Below are 15,970 nucleotides of genomic sequence, written 5' to 3'. Positions count from 1 at the left end.
GTGGCAGAAACCTACTCTAATTAATGTAGGCAAAATTTTGGCTTTGTTGGCATTTGCAACTAAGAAGTCCCAGAGTGATGGCTGTTTATCAAGCAAGGTCACATCCAGCTACTAAAGTCACTTCCTCAGGGTCACTGTCTTTGTTGATTTTTCCTGATTTAAATAAGTCGACATTTAGCTCTATCCATTCTGGCTAAGGGGAGCTGTATTTATACACAGTATAATAATACAGTATAATAATACGCAGTATATATAATACAGTTTTGGCAGTTCCAAGGTAAAGTCCTTTATGGATCTTGATCCAAGAGGAACAAAGGTCCTTGTCCCTGGAATCCATGTATTGGTCCTTACAGAAGAACTCTCACTGTGCCATGTGGTCACATGCAGGCACTTAAAGCCAGGTGCTCCAAAATCCTGTGGGATGGGTCAGGTGGGACAACTGTCCAGCTGCTGGAAGGATGCTGCCAAGAATAAAGAACTAGATGTCCTCTACAGTACCATAGGCTCTTTTAAAAAATCATTACTGAATTCCAAAGGTATATTCAGCATCATGGCAGAGATCAAAGATGAAAACAGAAAAACATTCACGACACATACAGACAGGTGTGTGTGCAGATCACAGATCAACACAAGGTGAGGAGCTGTGAGCATGAGGAACACACCAACAGCTCTGAGAGATGTGATCACTGCCTGAAGACATGAACAATTATTCCTACCAGAGGAAATGAGGAAAAACTTTACACAGGAGATAACCCATGCACAGTGGAGAAGGGGAAGACAGGATCTTAGGTGGGAGGAGCAGAACATGGAGAGGCATGGAAGAGGGAGTCATGGGTGGAAAGGTGGGTCATAAACCTGGCAGCAGAAGCGACCTCTCCTTCCCTGATCCACAAGTTCCGGTTCCCTTATCTACCACCCCTCAGAGACGAGAGATGAGGAGTTGCTCTCCGGTGGCTCCTTCCAGCCTCCCCCCAGCGTGTTGCAGTCGTGCTGTGTCTGCATGCACCCCACTTGGCTGGTTCTCACCCTCAAGGCAGCAGCTTTCCAGTCCTTAATTACCATTTGCCCCTCCTACCCTATAGTGGACTCCAACCTGTCTCTCCTGTTTTCCACTTCTTTCTTCCTGTATTGTTTTTCCTACTGTTTCTTCCATGCTTTTCAGCCTTCTTTTAAGTAAGACCAGCACGTGTAAAGACCACCAGCCAACCAGAATATCCTCCTCTTTCTCCAACCTGAGCTACAGCAAGATAACCTGAGAGTTTGTAGAAAATGTCCCAGGTGCAGGTTCAACCCACAAAGACGGATTCACACATTTGGGGTGGAGTCTGAACTTTACCAGTCTGTAAAGTTTCCAAGGTGACCCCAGTGTGCCCTGAGTTTGGGAAGCAGGGCTTCCCAGATGTCAGAGTGTCTCCTATGCTCACTAGGGATGACTCACTTCTTGTGGAAGCCTCTCCATGGCCCTCTCGCCTAGAGATCCTAGCTACTCTGAATACCAGTAGTCTAGTCCCTTGATAACCACTAAGACTTTGCTGTACTAAGGTTTTATGACATATTCTTAGGCTTGTTACACTGTTGTCTTGTTAAAAAAAAATTATGTTTTAGTCTTCTGAACACCTTTTTTTTTTTGTAAATCAGTGTCAGGTACAGAAAGGAGCCTGTCACTTGAGTAGCACATTCAGTATTTTTAAAGGTCAAAGACCTGCCTGAAAATTAGCTTTTCAGATGCTGAAATACATTAATTTAAACACACAACAGAAAGTGTCTTTTGGCATGTGGCTATTTATGCATATGGATTAGCCCATAGATGTATTGATAACTGGGATCTTAAGCACCATTCACAGATTGTCATGGCAGCATGGTAGAAAAACCCTGGTAAATGCAGATCCCACTGGTGAAGACTTGGTTGCCGAGAGAGCACTCACTCATAGTGTCTACCTATGACAGGTGCCATGCTGCTGGATACTTTATCCCCAATCCTCATAGTAACTCCGCAAAGTGGGCAACTCAAGCTCATGAAAAGAGGGGAACTCAACCCAGTTGTCTCAGGTGTGAGCACTAGAACTAGGTAAGAATTCAGACATCCCCAGCTCTGAATGATACAGGCCTTGCCACCAATGGCAACAGTGTCCAGCAAGCACACTCTATGGGACAGGGCACTGAGGAGCACAGAGATGGCCAACCCTGGTCCATCCAGAGTGCTGATTCCTTCTCAAAGAACATGCCGATTTGATGTCTGAAATATGATGGCTCAGGGTAAATTGTAGTTTTTGTTACCTACTAGTTCAAATTAATGTCCTTATTTTTCCATTATATGCTTTGAGTGCATTGTATCAGAGGGAAAAGACAAGAATGGGTTTGTCTCATTGAGCAGTTAAACTGGGGAAGAGGAAAAGGATAATAAGCTTTGGGGGACTGATTTCTTTATTTTTATGGTGCCGTCAGAATAGAGGACTACAAATTCCCAATCCCTCTCACCAAAAGATTACAAAGCACATTTTGTTCCTTTTTTTTCAGTGGGTCAGAAATTGTGTCTCCAAACTATTTGTTGTCTGGGAATAAAACTGAACTCACTAGCAAAATGTCTATTTTGATAAATCAGGAACAAAAAGACCCAAACTAATGACTTCCACACTGGAAGCTGCCCTGGGAAATATAATACAGGATAGTGGAGTCAGGGGCTTGTTTACCATGATTCTCTGTATCCATCTGATGGGGAGTATAAATAGGTTTCTTTACACAAAGGGACCCAGAGAATAGCAAGACGGGGAATAATTGACTTGTCTTGGTATGTTTGTGAATGTGCATTTTTATCTGATGGCAAATATGCTGTTGGCCTTTGAGTCAGTCACCTGCTGTAAAATATCTTCAACTTCCTATGCCCTGAGATAGTGTGCCCACCCCCAGCCCCAAGAAAACATTTCAAATTAGCATTAATCATCCAGTGTCGTGGTTTGGGGCCTATGGTGAAAGCCACCTACTGCAGCTGAATGCCATTCAGCAGGCAAGAAGTGATTTGCAATATAATTTAAATGAAGAGTTAGATCCCTTTCCCACTCAGAACACACCAGTATGGAAAACCGATTGTCAGGCGTTCTGGTGATGTGCATCGACTTGGCTATTCACTCAGAAAATGAAGTTTCCTGAGACACCAGTGCATTTAATTTATTTTTTTCCCTATGAAGTTAACTTCAGCTTGTTAAATACAGTGACTATCCAAATCGCAGAAAAACCAGCACCATTAATTTTAATGCTCATATTGTAATGGAGGGAGATTATATTCATTTGGGATTTTTCTTTTTAATAGAATATTTACTTGCCCCTCTCCTTATGCGGTAATTATTATTTTCCCTCCATAATGCTCTGCTGGTATCCGAGCAGCCAAACTGCCTATCTGTTAATGTCCTGATTTCCGAAGTGCTGGTGAATCTAGCATTTTTGTATTGTTTATGTCACTAAAGCACCAAGAGCTTGGCAGTGACTATGTGACTGATAAGACAACAACTGGTTCCCTATAGAACCCTCCCATATATTTGTGTAAAACATTTAGTTTTCATAGTTTCTTTTCTGGCTTCAATTGTCAGATTGAATGACTTTTCCATTAATTATGCAGCAGTAAATTAAAATGTGGTGACTTTTCTTCTGCTATCATTCAGGTATCTACTTTTAGTTCATCAATATGTACAGTGAATAAACAGTATACCCCACTTAGATCATTATTATACTATGTATTGGGGATGAACCATTAAGATATAGTCTTCATGTTCAGGGAGCTCACAGTTAGAATAGGATATATAACCAGGAGCTATAGCGCAGGTGCAATGGGATGGGTGGTAAAAGAGAGTTGGGTACAGAAGGTAATAGGGTGCAATAGAGGGAGATCTCCTTGGATAGGGGACCCCCAAAGAAGGCTTTGCAGAGCAAAATATGCTATAGCTGGATCTTGGAGGCCAGGCCTTGAGTTAATTGAGTTGGCATTGGAATTGCGGGAGAGGGGAGGAAAAGATAGCTCAGGCATAGCAAAGCACATATGCACAGTGGTGATGAAAGCTTTGGATGGAAAAACTTACACAAGTGCTCCTGATTTATGGGAGATTACATGCCAGTACATCCACCTTCCTTTGCTAATATTGTAAGTTGACAAGGCACTGAAGCTTCCTAGCCTAGAGAATGTCACAGCTTTTCAACACAGAGTACTGAAGACAATTGGTTGTTGTCCCTGGTCCTGTGATGCAGCTCACTGCTGCTGCCCAGCACGGAGAGGGACGGGGAGGAAGAGAGAGAATTAAACCACATATTGCTAGCCTGAGAAAAGATGCAAAGTTCAAAGCACAGTTTCTCCTAACTGCATATGATTTTGTGTAATTACAAAGCCAGGAAGTCATCAGTCTCATCATCCTAAGTCTATATATGCTTTTTAAATAATAATATAAGTTGACATTCACTGAGCTCACCATTTGCCAGCAATTCTTATATCTGCACACTATTACTTGATGCCTCGAGTGATATGGTAACCTGCCAGGTATCATAGAGCTGATAGCTTTTGGATCGACTGAAACCCAGATTCTGTGACTCCAGAGCCTTTAAGTTTAAATCTTATGCTCATGGCCTCAGTTCTCTCAAACCCTCAGCCAGCTGTTCAGATAAGACTTGCAAATAGAGACTACCATGCATGACTGTGTGTAAAAGGGGACAATAATAGTACATAGGAGGCAGAGAAAGGGTTAAGTGAGACAACAATTATAGAAAGTGCTTAGAAGAGTGCCTGGGACACTGGGAAGTGTGTCTTAACTGTTGGTATCATTCTGATCAATGTCTTAATAATGTCAGAGTCCAATAGTACTTAGGAGTCCAGTGGCAGGGAGTTCACTTTGGAGGACAATTACTAATAAAGACATTTTGGAGTTGGTAAATCTGGGTGGTTTAATGATGGAATTCTTGGACAAAGAACTTGGGGCCAGATGTGATGGCAAATACTTGTAATCCTAGCTACTCAGGACCTTGAGGTGGGGGACCATATGTTTGAGGTCAGCCTGGGCAACTTAATGAGACCCTGTCTCAAAATACAAAATTAAAGGTGTGTATGGTGTCCCTGGGGGTAGCTCACTGTGAAGCCCTGGATTTGATCCACCATACTACTCGCACACACACACACACACACACACACACACACACACAAGGACTTGGGTACAAGGGGACTTCTTCAGCAAGAAAGAATAGAATGCTAGAATGAAGAAATCCAAACAGACTGGAAAATTTTTAAGTAAAGCAAATAGACCAATATAATTGAACCTCTGTCTATAAAGAGCAGCAGGGAAAGGAAGATCAAACAGGAAGAGAGAAGTTATTGACAACTAAAGATGTTTGTTGAGTGACTGCCTCTTTTTACAGTTTGTATTATATCGTTACCATAACATATCCAGGGGCTATTGACTCATTTTTTTTCCATTTGACGGTAATGAGATTCAGAAGAATTAGACTACTTTCCTAAGATCCCCAGCTAAAGCATGGTAGAACTTGGGCTTGAGCTTAGTTCTGTTTCTTGAACTGCCATGCTCTTTGGGCTGCATCCCACTTTCATTGTGGTACTGAGGATCTTTCTAACACATTGTCAATATTTATAGAAAAAATTTTTAAATGAAAGTGATAGACAAAAAGGGAGAAAAATGTATAAACATATTCTTCTTTAGGTTCTGCTTATCAATCACAATAGGCCAACATTTCTCCAGTTAAATAGCCCGTGTCTGCTTTTATTAAGATGGAAAGAACTGGTCTCCCTGTTTGGTATACTGTACACACACATGTCCTCTTCCCGGTTGCCTGTTTACCTGTACCTGATATAACACATGCCAAAAATAATACAGCATCCCCTGAAATAAGACTTCGCCAACAAAAGAGTCTTTGAAGAAAGAGTGCCAGGTGCTGGGGTTAGAATCCTGACTCTACTTTTATAGCTGTGCTCACAAACAAATTTCCTAAATTCTGTTTCCTTATCTGTTTAATCACAACAGTAATAGCACCCAGACTGGTGGGCTGCTGTTAACAGATAAATACATACAAAGACTAAAAACTGCTTAAAAAAGCTACAATCATTCATTAAATGTTAACATTATTAGCACCACTATTGTGACTTCTAGATCATGTCCCTTCAGGTAAAGAGTTGTAGTTGATTCTGTTGGTACACGTACATAGAAGTCCTTTCAGACACTTCTAAAGAGAGTGTACAATCGTAACACTTCTCTGGATGGTGATTTGACAATCTTCATCTAAATTTAACATAGAGTTTTTCTTTGCGCAATATTTCCATTGCAAGGTATTTATCCTGCAGGCTGTTTCACACAAATGAATGGTGTGTAATTCGTACCTTTTGGATTTGGGCTTGTATATGTATAACATAGTCCACATTTTAAAAATAAAGAGTAATGAGCATATCTTAGTCATTTTCACATCACTGAGACACTGTAATACTTGACATCTGTGATTTAAAGGAGAGATTTATTTTGGCTCAAATTTCGGCCCCCGGTTGGCTGGCTCCAAGGCAGTATAACATGACAGGGGGCATGGCAGAGGGAAGTTGTTCATGTTAGTGGCAGCAAGGCAGAGAGAGTCGAGGGAGGGGCAGGGAAGGAAACAGCCCCTTGCAGGCTACACCCACAGTGACCTACCTCTTGCAACCAGACCTCACCTCCTAACCGGAAATCAGCTATAAACTGTAATCACAATCCAGTCAGGCTCTTGGGGGCCATTGACATATAAACCATCGACATAACAGTGTTGTGCTTTTTCATATCCTCCCCTAGTCGAACACTATGCTAGGCACACAAACCCTAAAAAATTCCCTTTTGTTTATCCCAGGACAGTTCCTGAGCACTTTTGTGCCCCATACCCACCCATGTGCACAGGCGCACTTCAGGAGACCCGCCTCACCCCATCCATCCTGGCTGTGCCCTCCTTTCTCCTCGTTTTGCTCTCAAAATTCACATACGCTTTCTTCATTGCAGCTGTTTCCTTGGCTTCTCTAAATGACAATTCCTGATTTGTGGTCCTGGCAATCTCAGGAAAACATCATCCAGTTTCTCCAGTCCAGACCCCAGGGGTCCCCTTCTCCTCGGAGTCATCTCCACGTGGCCAGGACACATCCACTGAACCACTTTTGAGGACCCTCGTGAGTAAAACAGTTTTTTTCTTTTATGAAAACAGTACCAGTCATCCCCTTGCCCTGCTATCCTCCAGTTTTGAGTGTGATTTGGGTTTTCTCAAGAGCTATTTCCATTTCTCTTCCTTTCTGGACAACTGTGGCCCCGTGGTTAATACTCCCAGATTTATTGTTTGCTTAATCACTGACATATTCCAGGAGGTGTCAGCCAGCAGAACCTGAGCTCAGAGAGGCTCCCGCCTTTGTTTTCCTCCTGTGTGGTTCCATTCAGGGCGACTTGTCCCTGATGTAGACTGGAGACTAAATGGATTAGAATAAAACCAATTTAAGAGAAAAAAGAAATATTCACAGGAACAGAAATAGAGAATCTTGCTATCTTGGCTGCTTAAGATCTGCAGACCTCACCAAGGAATTTAAAAAGTAATGTTTCTTATCATAAGTGACAGAAATATGCTGCTTTCTGCATCAATAGATACGAAGATTAAAGGGTCTGACTGTATTAAACAATTTCGCACAGCACCAGGCACTTTGGGCTGTGCTCTCTGCCTTATTACCCTTCATCTTGTGGCTATTTCAGGCCCAATTTAAGAATACAATGCAGTCTGGCTTTGAAATTGACATCCTTTAATTTAAACTGTCTTGTGGGAGAATTAAGAAATTATGGAACAATTATTCCCCCTTAGTTGAAAGCTGGGTGACATCCTGAGATTCTTGTACATTAGCCATTTGAATTGATTAAGTCACATAATTGAATTACACCTTTGCCCCCATAATATCTTGTGGCAAATATGTTGGTGTTTCGTGTTGGGAAAATGCTCTCATAAAAAGCTAATAGGGGCTGCGGATTGCAGAATGACCTCCGTGTCAAAGAAAACCTCCAAGCAGGGGGGCTGACACTCAAAGATTTCTGTGGGGGAGGTTGATTAGCAAAGTGAATGTTTCATTTGGAATCACAATGGTAGTTCAGGATGAGAATTGTGTGTCTGGTACAGTAGGCTTCTTCACCCAGCCCAGCTTGGCATTGTCCTCAAGAGTTCAGTGAAAGTATCCAGCATTCATTCTCCAAGCTTTTTCTCATATCTCCCTGGAACAAAAAATACTGGGTTTGGTGCACTTCGCTTTTCCTTCCCCTACGTGCTCTCATCATGGTCCCCTACCCCGCTGGTGTTAATGTCTCTTTCCCCAGACAGAGAAGCCAAGCTGGAAACCCTGTCCAGCTCACCTGGTGAAGCGAAGGCACTCAAGCAGTGTCTGTCCCATGAGGCTTTATTTTGTAAGTCTCCATGGTTTAGTCTCTAAGATGTTTTCTTTTGGAACATGGATGAGGAGAGAAGTAGAATCTGTTAGTCATTTTTAAACCATCATTGTTAAAAAGGTGTCTGTCTTCTGGACCACTTGTATCATTAGGTAATTGTATCAAGGATTTATTAAACACGACTCTGTTTAATAAATACCTGTTAGATACAAAAGCCAAGTGAGTTGGTAAGGGGGGAAAAGCCACCCAAACATGTTTCCTGTTCTTTAAAGGTGCTCAAAATTTGGCTAGGAATTGGAGAGGTCTGTGCAGCAGAGAGCCCTGGTAGCCGAAAGAGCCTGTAGGAGGGAGACGCATAGTCCAGAGCTATGAAAGGGGGCAAAGGTACATTCCATTTCGTTCCTCTCTGAAGTTTCACCGCCTGCATCTTCCCTGCCTCTCACCCTCCTCCCACATCTTCCATTTGGAACCCAGCAGAGTAGAGAACTCTGGGCCTCATGTCCTTGGTCAGGCTGGAGATGTGCCTTTCATTTGGAAACTTCTGGGAAGGAGAGGTTTGAAAGCGCCATTCCACTGCACCGCTACCCCCACCCCAACTTATTCACCGCACCGCAAAGCATTCTGGGCCTTCTGATTCTTTGTCTACTCTGTGTGGCATGAGAGTCTCTCGCTCTTTTTAAAAGCTCTTTACCTTTTCTTTATGTTCATCAAAGAACACTGTTGGCGCTTTAAAACTCGACCACGGCAATCCCTCTGAACGTTTCTGTGTGGAAGGGATTTATCAAGTCTGTCAAACACTGACCAGTAAAACCTTTAATATTTTTAAAAGGTTTTATTAAGCCAGCGTATTTATCATATGCATCATTGAGAATAATCTTTCTATTTATAAAAAAATTAAATATTCACTGTGAAATATTACGGAGATGAGCACAGTGGGTAAAAAGCTTAAACAGGGACCCAGTTGTACATTTGGAATGGGAGCTCTGGTTAAATCTCTGACATCACCTGCTAGGAGCCACATATCACATCCTTCACACTTGTGTGCCTGCGTATCGTCTGTTGTGAAATTCCGGAGTTTTGTTGTTCAAGTAGAAGAGAGGGACCATTTTTTGTTGAGTGCTTGCTCTGCGTCAGGCGTTGTGTCTGCACATTTTAGGTGGGTTATCACCTTTTAATCTTCAAAGCAATCCTTAGTCGTAGGCGCTACCATGGCTTCTCTGCAGACAAGGAAACTAAGATTCAAAAGTGAAGCAGTTTTCTGAAGATCACATAAATATTCCTTTTCAAACCTGGGACTTGATGCGAAACTAATCACTGCATTCTGTTTATGGGGCACATGCTTAGCACAGGGTAGGCGTCCCACCAGTGGATGGTTAGCATTAAGATTTCTGGGGATTTTTATTGCAAAATCACTGTGCTCCAGACAGAGACCCAGTGTGGAGTGTTGGATGTGATTCTGAGAATCTGATATGTGTGTTTCGAGATGTTTAACACAGCAGTGGTGGTAATATTTCTCAGAGTGGGAAGAGTATCACTCAAGGCTTTTTATTAATAACTCAATGCATTTCATTGTTTGTAAAGTGCCTTCACAGGCACAGTCTAGTGTAACCCATTCAACTGCCTTGCTTGTGAATGCAGTACTACTTCCATCTCCTAGTGGAAACTGGAAAACTGAGACCCCAAAGCCTAAGTTCTACCCAGGTCATTCAGCTAGAAATGACTTCATTGTTGCACAAACTCTGTTCTTCTGTTTTCAAAGTTGTAACCTTTCCACTAATATTTTTCGACCCGTTTAGTGTTTGTTTCTCAGAACTGAAAAAGTAAAATGGAGTTGTTTCTTTCTTTTTCTTTTATTTAAAAGTTTTATTTATGTGAATGTGTGCAACCTCAAAAGTGTACTTTAACAGTTGTTTTGATCCTGGGTTTCAACTTACTATGTTGATTGGAAGCCTTTTGCAAACACTATTTAAAGTACTTAAAAGAGTAAAGAGTGGTTATCAATTATGCACAATGTAATTTTTCAGCTTTATTGAGGTATAGTTGAGAAATAAGAAAAGATTGAAGCTTGTAAAGACCTCAGGGACACATGACTGTGGAGTTCAAGGGTTGATAACTGAGGCCCGGCCACTGAAAATGGCCACGAGTAACCCACAAAGTGTCCTGTGATAGAGAATAAAAATTCCTTTGTTCAGATGGGATGGGTGGCATAAAACCAGAAAGCATTCACCTAGGAGGTCACCCATGATGATGTCCTGAGAGGAGGCAAAGGGTTTTAATGGAAAAGATTCAACAAGTGAGGCTAGAATGGGAGAAACAGAGGACTGTATGACAAAATGACAACATGGCGGCCCCATGGGCGGAGCCCTGTGTGGAATTCAAGTTTGTTGTTTCAACATAATTAGTTGTCTAATTGCATTCTTAGACTGTTACCGTCGTGCTGCACGCATATATAATTAAACCCCAGCCATCCAAGCCATGTCTTCTGCTTGCCTCTGCTTTGTGCCTCCAGCTTTGCAGCTGAGGAAGCAACCCAAAAAAACAAAAACAAAAGGTTTCAAGGTTGAGAAGCATTGCAATTCCAAACTCACTTTGTCTGTGAGTACACCTCTCTGTGCTTGCCAGATGCACTGGGAAAGAGAAAGGTAAAAGACGTAGGAGGAGTAGCTTCCTCCTCCAAGGCTACTATGGAGACAACGAACCCATTTCTGGAATTTGTCTGGGTGGGCGAGATGTTTCCCCCATTTAAATTCTGCAAACTGTAATTAGCATCAGCAAGAAAAGAGAAATGACTGTGTTGGGAAACATAACTTTCCTCTTCACAGCAGCCTCTGTTCTCAAGGGTTGATCTGTAGCACTGGGCTTTTTCCTTTGGTAGCTGAAGAGTTTTATTCTGATAGTGAAGCTCTACTTGCAGCAGGGGCAAGAAGCCAGTGCATGACCTTCAAATCTGCAGTGCATCTTGTTTAGAGTGTCAGCCACTTGGAATCACAAGGTTCTCATAGTTTCCTTCATTTGGTGAACATGCATGAGCTCATATTCATGTAAATCCTTCTCTGTGCTCAACCCCAGGCTTGATAAAGAGGCTCACAGATCACCTCTTTGGAAGGCACACTGGTCTACAGCAGACTGATGTCTGGATACACAGTACCACTTGAAGCCTTTTTGTTTGGGGACTCTTGAGCAATTCAGACACCCACTGCATTAGTTAGGATGAGCAATATTAGCTGCTGTAACCAACAGCTCTTCCTGAACTAAACTGTAGCACAATAAATATGCATTTTTATATTTAATGCAATAATTCAGAGAACGAGGTATTTTCCCCTAGCTTATCTACATCACTACCATCTTCTACTGGTTATCTCTAAGGCACATAAAGAAAAGGAAAATTACATTTGAGAGATTTTTAGGGAGTACTATATTTTGGGAAATGGTATATGTAGCCTTTCTACCTGTATTCCGTTGGCCAGAATTCAGTCATATGTCCGCACTTAATTGTAAGGGAACTGGGAAATATAGCTTAGCTCTATGCCCAGAATAAAAGTGACAGACATAGTTTTGTCCTAACATGTTCCCTTAAACTCATTTCCTATTCAAATGCACCCAAGATTATGTAAAAAAATATACTTTTGGTACAACTTGAGGGACCCTTTCAGGAAATATGATTTTCCAGTGTAGAATGAAACTCTGCTGGTGATAATTTAATCAATACAAATCATCTGGAGAATCTTATATGATATAACTCTTGACTCCAGGATTCCTGTTCCAGTACTCACTCCGAAAAATAGAAACAACAAAGATTTGTGGACAAATTTCCTTCCACGTGAAAATTTCTTGCAATTCTGAAGAAGTGCAAGTTACCTGAACTTCCAAAAATTAAAAAAAAAAAGATTTCACTAAGGTTTTTCACATTTAAGTAATGTCGTCATTTTAAATAAAATGTGGGCAGGAAAATAGGCTCCAGAATTTTAAGGGCTACATGATTCTGATTTTGTTGCAAATATATGTGTAGGTTCACAGTCAGGACATCTAAAAGAGGCTAAAGGTGATGCAGAAAGGTGTGAGTGAGACTCTCAGTGTAGCAGGATAAAGAGGACTTCCATTATTTTTTTTATGTATGTATTTTTTAAACCTGGTATTCTGATGAGTATGCGTAGCTTTTGTTAAAAAAAAAACATAGTCAAGTAAGATTAAAAAAAATTCATATAGAAAGAGGAATCGCTTTGGAGCTTGAACTCAGGCAAGAGAGAATTAGATCAATTTTCTGTGGTGGGAGGAGTGAGTCATGTCTTACAACTGTGTGGAGAAGACCAGTGGGGGAAAAGGGACTGCAGACCAAGAGTTTTATAAAGGCTAAAATTTATGCAAATGAAGGCATTCATGATGACTTTCCTAGCTGAGATAAAGAACACAGAGCTCAGCTATAATTAGCTTTCAAGGCTTGCACATGAATCAACTTAAAAATTGAGGACTACAGCGTGGGTTCAAGCCCTGGTGTGGCTGCATACTAGCTGTGCAACTTTGGCCATGTTTCTGTACTACCCTGGACGTCAGTAGTAAAACAGAAGTGATGCTGCCTTCTTTACAGTATTGCTGTGGCATTAAATGTGATCAGATTTTCAAATAGACATCACACATACACATATATGCATTGTGGGTATTTATATGAATATATGCACACATCTGAAATATGCTCATGCGTCTGTGTCACATATAATCTGGGCACCTTCCACCAACCTTGGAACACTTTGGGATGAGGCACCTTTCTCGTTGTAACTTTTGTCCAGGCTTTGCTCCCTAATCCCATACCACTCTTGTAGAATCATCCCTAGGACCAGCCATGAAGCTTCTAGTCCAGAGGATTCTCTGTCACTCTCTTCTCTACCTGAAACTTGGAGTTACTCTTTCTCAGGAATTTCTGCCAGCTTCTTTCCTTCTCAGGTTCACTGTGGGATCCATGCAGTTAAGGCCCTCTCCATGTCCAGCCTGCATGTCAGCCAGGAGCAAGGTGAGACAGCTATGAAAACCTTCAAAGGTGAAGGGATCCTCAACTGCCATCGATGTCTCTAGGTAAGGGACACTCGAGCTGTGGCACTGCCCGATGCTGCAGAATCAGAGAAGAAAGGCTGCCTGAGAAGCCAGTACCTCACTTCCCTGCTGTGTAAACATAGGTCACGCTCCTAATTCTGTCTGATGCCAGTCTCAGCAGATCACTACAAATGACCCTGCAAGTGATGAACACATGTATGCCAGGTCCCAAGCACCTGATGGCCACACCTGGCATATGTGACACCATGACACCCTGTTTCCTCTGGCAAGGAGAAGTTTGTGTTCCCCGCTGCTGACTCCTTTACCCCTCTCGTGAGTTCAGGTGGGAGTTACAGGGAGGTGTCACCCACACATGCTATTTTGCACACACATCTGTGCCCTCTGTGTGGCGGAAGAGAACACGGTGGCTGGGAATCCTCGTTTCCCTTGGACAGTATGCTTAAGGCCTTTAACTTCATCTAAAAAATGCCCAGTGATGCCAGTGAGATGAGAATACGAAAGGAAATTGTTCCTTTTGCAGCGCAGAGCATCCCCAAATTCGAGGCTAGTCTCCAGTTTGTGTTGTGCAGGAGCCTGTTGCTGCTTATGCTAGATGCCCCATAAATTAATGAGAGCTGAATTTAGAGGTGATGACAGTGGCTGAGTCCACGGAGCAGAAAATGCAACACTAACACAAATGTTTCAGCAATGTCCTTTTGTCTGTATGTTTGAAGGAGAAAGTGCTGGTGAAGATCAATTTCATATTGACTTTAAATTTTTCAGTTGACCCAGAGCTCTTTTTATTAATGAATGTGCATAAGAACATTTCATTCCAGGCCAACTTCCTAGTTTGGAGAATTCGCTTCAGAACCTGGCAACCTGGATAGAACCTAAATGCGACTCATTCGTTTATTCTTCTGTCCATTCTTTCATAAATATTTGTTGAGCAGCTGCTATGAGCTCACCTCTAGAAGCTGCTAGACTGTGAGCAAGACACAATCTACCTTCAAGGAATCTGCCCTGTAGTGAGCTGGACAGGCCTATCAACAAACAGTGCAGGCCCAGAGTGATGTTTCATTAGCCACAGGTGCACCCTGCATGGGCCCACCAAGGAAGGACTCACAGAAAGTATCCTGGGTATGTGGTGAGTGCATAGCTCTTGTTGAATAAATGACTGAGTGGATGAATGACTGATGAATGAGCTAGTTCTTGAGCTGAATTTTGAAGCAAAATAGAAATTGGCCGAGCTGAAAATAAAGGGCATTTGGGGGTAGAGGAAATAGCATGTCTAAAGACACAGTGTCTTGTTTTAAATGTGATGCAGGTGTAGGGAGAGGCAGAGGGAGGGACCAGGTATTCAACAACCACAGGTAAGGTTCTTGGGGCTGAGCTACGACCTGTTCAGACAGGAAGCAGAGCAGGACAGGGTCCTGGCACTGTGGAGGACAAACCTGAGCACAGTGAGGGGCTCCTCTGGGTGGGTTGTACTCTGTGCTTAGAGTAGAGGCAGGAGACAGTAGGTGCCCACTCCTGAAGAGGCGGCCCAGTGGAACTGAAGCCATGACCCTGGTTTCAAATCCTGGACTGTGACCCTTAGCTAAGTGGGTGCTTCTGGAAGTTAGGGTGCCCTGCTTGTCACAAAGCCCCACTGTCCCTTTGGTTTTGATGGGACATTGGGCAGTAGGTTGTGAAGCCTCCCTTCTCTTTTCTCCACCAGCATTTCCGGCATACTTGGCAACTGTCTTTCTGCTAGTTAGTGGTGCGGTTTTGTTTCATTTTATCCTCGTTCCAGTGCTCCAGTCAGCCTGGGAAAACATGAGCACCACTCTTCTGAGCACCAGCCTCTGGGACATCATCCCCAGGCACCGCCGGATCACAGGTGAGAAGTCTTGTCAGGCTCCTCTCAACCTGATGCCATGGCAGCCATGGCCCGGCTGATTCATGGCTGTTTCCCCCTCTGCTTGATCTTAGCCAACAAACAGCTCTGATGTAGCGGCTTCATTCTCACCTGCTGGCATCTTCATGTTTGCTCTAATAGCTTGTTAACTGCACTGAGGACAGGAGCTGCCCTTCCTGGCTCCCAGGGAGCGCGGTCTCTATGGTAACTGTATCCCAGAGGGGACCAGGCTCATTCTTCAAGGCTTTCCTTTCCCATTTTTCTCTGGTGGCTTCTGGGTAACCTGTAAAGGTTGGAGCCCTGCCTCACCCTGCCAGGAAGCCACTGCTGATTCAAAGCCTCACAAAGGAACCTAACAAGACATGTGGCTTTCTTCTGGCCTTGCTGCTTATTCCATGTCGCACTTGGTCCGGGCCTGCAGGGAGCTGTCATTCCTCCTTTATCGTCTCTCTTTTTGGCAGTCCCCAGGTATTGCTCTCAGACAGCATTGACGAGGTTTCTCCAGATCTCCCTGCTCATTAGTAGCTTGAGACAGTCCCCTGTGAACCCCAGCGTTCCAGATGGCCCTTTTTCTCCTCATCTGCCTTTGTTTAGTCACTTGCTCATCTCTTCAAAGATGACTCCCAAGCTCACTGAT

At 42.9% G+C, this 15,970-nt stretch overlaps 1 protein-coding gene across 10 annotated transcripts in view; it reads left to right on the top strand.

Annotated features, from left to right (window-relative positions):
- Window positions 1–7,001: 7,001 nt before the first annotated feature.
- Dab1 (DAB adaptor protein 1) overlaps window positions 7,002–15,970 on the top strand; it is a 768,539-nt gene continuing 759,570 nt past the window's right edge. For all 10 annotated transcript variants that reach the window (XM_010603631.1, XM_010603632.1, XM_010603629.1 and 7 more), the window contains exon 1: window positions 7,002–7,165. The gene's annotated coding sequence lies outside the window, so the exon portion shown is untranslated. The remainder of the gene's footprint in view (window positions 7,166–15,970) is intronic.

This window comes from Fukomys damarensis, unplaced genomic scaffold (assembly GCF_012274545.1).
Source record: "Fukomys damarensis isolate Sample0158 unplaced genomic scaffold, DMR_v1.0_HiC HiC_scaffold_23, whole genome shotgun sequence".
Classification (NCBI taxonomy): domain Eukaryota; kingdom Metazoa; phylum Chordata; class Mammalia; order Rodentia; family Bathyergidae; genus Fukomys; species Fukomys damarensis.
This window is presented reverse-complemented; position numbering and strand designations above follow the sequence as displayed.